Source organism: Cryptomeria japonica, chromosome 7 (assembly GCF_030272615.1).
Source record: "Cryptomeria japonica chromosome 7, Sugi_1.0, whole genome shotgun sequence".
NCBI lineage: Eukaryota > Viridiplantae > Streptophyta > Pinopsida > Cupressales > Cupressaceae > Cryptomeria > Cryptomeria japonica.
This window is the reverse complement of record NC_081411.1, coordinates 395,679,656-395,685,704: the sequence shown is the minus strand read 5'-3', so window position 1 is coordinate 395,685,704 and position 6,049 is coordinate 395,679,656.

Sequence of the window (6,049 nt, the reverse complement as noted above, 5' to 3'; positions counted from 1 at the left end):
TAATTGTTGTGTGTTCTTGAAATGACATTTCATACTTTGCTATCTGTATTCTATACCACTGTTGTTTTCAGTTTTCACCGTTGCTAGTTTATCCTTCTACACTTGGTAGCTAAATATCTTTTTTCTCCTTAAGCATTTTTTTGCAATTTCTAGTAATTTGGGAAGATCTGAAAAACATATTTTGTCTTTGAGCATTTGTGTTCAATTCTGTAAAGTTATATTCTCTTCAATCTTGAAGAGGAATTGTGTGTTCTATAATTTCTGCAAGTTGTTGTCTTCTGTGTCTTCAAATCTGATTTTCTGAGGTTTTTGGTGGGAAAAACATCCTACTGAAGACGAAGACTTCCTAAAATAAACCACCTTTGATGAAAATAACGATGAAAGAACCTTGAAATACAGTTGCCTTTGTTGCCTTTGATGAGAAATACTACTGTAAGTGTCTGAAAACAACAAAGACTGCTGATTTATGATATTAAAATTTTCTCAATGATAAAAGCTGCAGCTGGAATAATGCTGCTGATTTACTGCCCCGTATTGTTTTCTTCTCTTTAGAGTCTGTTTGCCTGTTGCTGGGAAGGTCTGCTCTAATTACTTTAATGGTAGTTAAACGTTGCTATATAATGAAATTGCCACGGTGCCGAAGATTGCTGTTACCTGTTTTTATACAGTGTCCTGCTATTTTGGATTTTTACTTTGTAACTTGCTATGGCGTTCTACTTTGCTTGCAGAAAACTTACATAATATAGATTTATACTTAAACAAAGCCCACACCTAAATCAGGTGCCTTTTAATGCTAAAATACATGTGATCTAGTTTCAAATCTGCTATGAATACTAATTTCTGCTATTATAAGATTGAGTTGCATTCTGGTGTACCTTCAAATAGGATTATTCCATATTTGGAAAATGGACTTTCTTGAATGGGTGCCGTTCACAAGCAGAGTTAGCCCTGTCAGTGTCACGACCTGTTATGTGCCTACAGATGGTATTCATCTGAGTAAATGCCTTCGTATCAGCGTGCCCCTCATAACATGATTTCATGTAGATTTGAAACATAATTCCTCCTTGCTTAGGCACACAGTTGTGCATGCATTTTGAATCTTTGATTTTAACTTTGGTCTCTTTACCCAAACACTTTGTATATGTGAATGTAGCATAGAAAAGGTAAAAATTTTCCAAAATTACCTAGGTGCTGTTGCCTGTGCACTATTGAGCCTAGATGCAAACCAAAGTTATGTCAAGGCCACAAAAGTGCAACATAAACTATATGCAACCTAAAGGTCGTCTCAAACCAACCAAACTCTGATTTTACAACCACCAAATGAGCTACGATATGTAATGCAATCAAATGATGATTGAAACTAAGCTAACCAGTGCAATAAGACTTGAAAACTGTGTAAATGCTATGATATTTTATGGAAAAGTAGGGTAGGGAGGGTCAAGATGCATCTAGATTAAAAATGGTCAGCTAGGAAAAGTTTTGGAAATTTATTCTGGAGCATCTGGTAAAATCTACAGAGTGGTGGCTAAAGGTGGATGGCCTATAGGAAGGCCAAGTTCATTGTTGAATGGCCAAAAGGAAAGGCCAGGTCTTCACTGAATGGCTGGTGATTGGTGGAGGTTAGAAACTAGTGGCTTTTTGGGTTTGTAAGGACCTGTCAGATGCACACTCTTATTAGTTTAAACCTATAATTTGTGAGTCCATGTATTATGATGAGAGGCCTTTCAATTGCAGCTCAATTGCTGCAATGGCTTCGGATAGAACTGCCATTTGATAATGGGTAGTTATTGAGACCACACAAATTAGATTTGACGGTAGGTAGAGTATTGTACGAGTAGGAATCATTGCTTTTAAAACTTGTTGGGAAGGATCTTTATACAACCTTGGAGTATATCCTCTGTAATGGTTTCAAAAGTGACCCAAGAAAAGTTTGAATGATCTACAGGTCAATAAGATTTCCTGAAGATGGTGGTAGTAACCTGATTTGCCTAAATTCTTTTTGACAAGAAATTGTGCATGCTTTAAAAATCTCACTCTTTGATTACAATTGCAAGGAATGACATATGACATGAAAAGGAACAAGAGACTCATGGTTCATAACAGTCAAGAATATAGTTGACAATGTATTCTTTTATGAAAAAGATCATTAAAAAAGAGACAGACATAGAAACAATAAATAAGGTTGTAGGATTGAATGATTTAGTTTCAAATGGTTCCTCCTTCAGTTGTTCTCACGAAGAAGGATATCATTATTACTGCTATTGCATGGTACATCTTTAAAGGTTTCTCTTATCAACTCTGCGTCTTAAGGAATAGTTTGCCTAGTCTTGTTAATCAATGGGGAAGTCCACTCCAATCTAGTCAAGGGCTCAATAGCTACCTCAGCAAGCAAAGAGAATGCAAATTGCAAAGAACAAAATGCCTCCTTCCAACAGCAAATACGGCTCTCAAAGGATTCAAAAATGTCTTCCAACAACAAATCAATGCAAGTAAATGCCCTTTTAAAAATACCTCAACACGACACGAAAGGTGGCTCGAGGACCAAAAAAAATGGGTTATGGGATCCAAAATGGGTTCACTTTCAAACTGGGAAAAAATCAGTGAGCCAACACAAAACTAGCTCAAGCAAGCAAATTTCTATGTCAAATACAGGTCGAACAAAAAACCACGCCCCATAGAGGATTTATATTGCTTCAAGACTGGCATTTACAATGTAAATGTAAAAAAAAAAAAAACTAACGCCTTGTAGAGACAGATCAGAACACACAAATAATTTGCCTTTTATCCAACCTGTCAAAGTAGTGTTTGACTAAAAAATGATATAGAAACATTTCATATTTTTAGGAAACAACAATGAAAAATCATTTCCTCAAAGTTGTGGTCTAATTGGAGATAAAAACACCAGCTCTCTTTGTTCTGTGCCTGAAAATCAGGGTTAACAACAAATCTCAGAAAAATCCAAGATAGCAAGAATGTTAAATAAGATTGATAGACAGTCAAAATAGAAATCAACTTTCAGACCATTTAATTCCTTACTATTATAGAATATGCACAACTCTAAATCACACATGTTGCCTTCTTATTATAGAATATACACAACTCTTATGGTTCAATGTAGTCTTGAAGTTTTGCACATACAATTTTTGTAGCAATTTGTAATAGCCCTATATATGAAACATAGACATATATCATCCTTGGAGTTGGTCTAGATAACAAATTGATGACTCTTAACACTGATATAGTGGTTTTTAAATAACAACAATGTCTAGGGAAAAAAAAAGTACAAGAATAAAGTCAAAAGTGAAAACAAAAGTCAATTTTATTAACCATGAACATAGATAGTCTTGCATTAGACATGTTGGATAAATAAATTTTTTTAATGATTACAAGTTCATAAAAAAATTATACGAGACTAAAATTCTCTCTAATTTTGGCCCAAATGTTCTCTCTTATCTATCTAGTTTACTTTGACCAATATACTTACCTATCTTCTTTTTAGGTAATCTCCTTATCTTCATTTTAGGCAACAATTACATCCACCTCCAATTATACTTATAATCTTTAATTTTTATTTTCTCTCTCATAAGAGAGAATACCATATTAAAATTTGGTTAATCCTTTATTCCTTTAAATATCTCCATCCCATAAACACTAGTTATTAACTTCCTTAAGACCCTACATGGTTTTATTACCTTGTATTTTAGTAGAATTTAGAGTAATCCCTTAAGTCTTCCTTCAAATGTTTGATAATTTTTTACATATAACCACACCCTTCTATATTATTTGAACTCCTCAAAATTTTCACTTCTTTTGAGTCACACCTTAGTTGTTTAATTATTTACAATAATTTTTTTTCACTCAAACATATTTATATTATGGCCTTTATTAGAAGACTGATGGAACTCCATAGTCATAAGATAACGTAACAAGACATGATGGAACTCCATAGTCATAAGATAACATAGCATAAATTCTCATAATTTTAAGAATCAATTTATAAAATCACTAAGCATTAGCATTTTACCATAATTTGATATTCATTTATAACTACAAAACCTTATATGGGGTTGGATGATCATTTAGTTTTAAACCTAAGGGTGTTTGCAAGAAGTTGAGTCCACTTTTTTGCCAAAGAATGGAAGCATTGCCCCCGTTTTTTAGAATTTGTCCTATTCGACATAAATTGGAAGCACTTAAAAGAATGAATCTTGAAAAAAGTTAGTAATAGAAAATGTAGTGCTCGAAGTCTAGTTTTTAAATATGTAATTTATTTTAATATCCATATGATAGAAATTAAGTTTGATTATGTATTTCTAAAACTTATATTTTAAAAGTCAGTTTTTCAAGACCATCACATGCTCGTGTATGACAAGCATAATTTGACTTAAATGAAAGTATTTTTTTGACTTATATGGGGTTGGATGATCATTTAGTTTTAAACCTAAGGGTGTTTGCAAAAAGTTGAGTCCACTTTTTTGCTAAAAAGTGGAAGTGTTTTCCCCATTTTTTAGAATTTGTTTTGTTTTGACCTAAAAATTGGAAGCACTTAAAAGAATGAATCTTGAAAAAAGTTAGTAATAGAAAATGTAGTGCTCGAAGTCTAGTTTCTAAATATGTAATTTATTTTAATACCCATATGATAGAAATTAAGTTTGAGTAGGTATTTTTAAAACTTAGATTTTAAAAGTCACTTTTTCAATACCATACCATGCCCGTGTATGACAAACATAATTTGACTTAAATGAAAGTATTTTTTTGAATCATAAGGATATTTTTTGTAAATTTTTTTTGACATAATTGTTTTTTGAAAAACCCTCCCGTGCAACAAGCATGTTGACATTTTTTGCTTTTTTTTTTTTTGAAACTGTGTAGAATTATCTGTAGTTTGATACCCTATATAATTTGTTTTTTAAAACTTAAAAGCAAAAAAGTTATTAAAAAACTAAAAAACCTTGTTATTTCACATTTATGGATCTTTTTCATTAGAAATTATTTTAAAAATAAAAAAAATTAATCCAATTTTAAAACAAATTACATATTTGAAATCTAGATAGTCTCTTCTATAGTGAGTTTTCATTGTTTAAAAAAATTCAAAAAAATTGGTGTTCAGATATGTTCAAAGTCATTATTTTGTATGGACACTAATATGACCTTCAAGTTGCAGGTCAAACTAGGTCCAAGGCTAAGGGTTGACACTCCAAGCTATTTTCCAAACCAAAATTCAAAAGACAAATCGGGTCAAAATTTGAATTTTTTATGAACGGGATCTCGTTTATAAATTGGAATTTTGTTTAGGATTTGGGATCTCGTTCATTTTTTAAAAATAATTAAAAATACATATTACAAACAAATCGGGATCCTAATTAATAAATGGGATCCCATTCTTTTTTTACCTTTTTAATTTATTTATTTTGTATTAATAGAAATTATTTTCACTAATATGACATGTCCTATTATATGGCGTTTAATGCATTATTTTATGGTTCTTGTCTTTTGGATTCTCTTTTCTTGCAATTTTATATCCATTTTTTGAAGGTGTCAATCATTGCATACTTTTAAAGTCGTAATTTATTAATCATGGGATCTAAATAATGTCAAAAGAAGAAACAAAGCGGGGACATGATCGCAAAGGAAATTCAAGCACAAAGAGAGGAGACAAAATGTCAAAGAGATAGAAGAACGAGGATTTGAGAAATGAATAATCCTGATGCTTGTTGATCCACGACAATGGGAGAGACAAACATTCAAGATGATCCCATGGGGGATAAGATGGATGTAGATGATGCAATTATGGAAGATGTTTATGTGCAGGATAATATGATTATAGAGACTAATCCTACTACATCCTCAAATCTAGGTACATCTTAAAATCTTTGTTTGAAAGACATGGATAATATGATTATAGATGATATTCACGGTGATGATTTATTAGAAGCTGGATATAACAATGTTGAGATTGATATTGTTCATGACAAAATGGAACAACTTAGAGGCATTGAAAATGAAAACTCGTGTTGATGAAGGTGAAATTCCTTTGGATGTTGAAAAT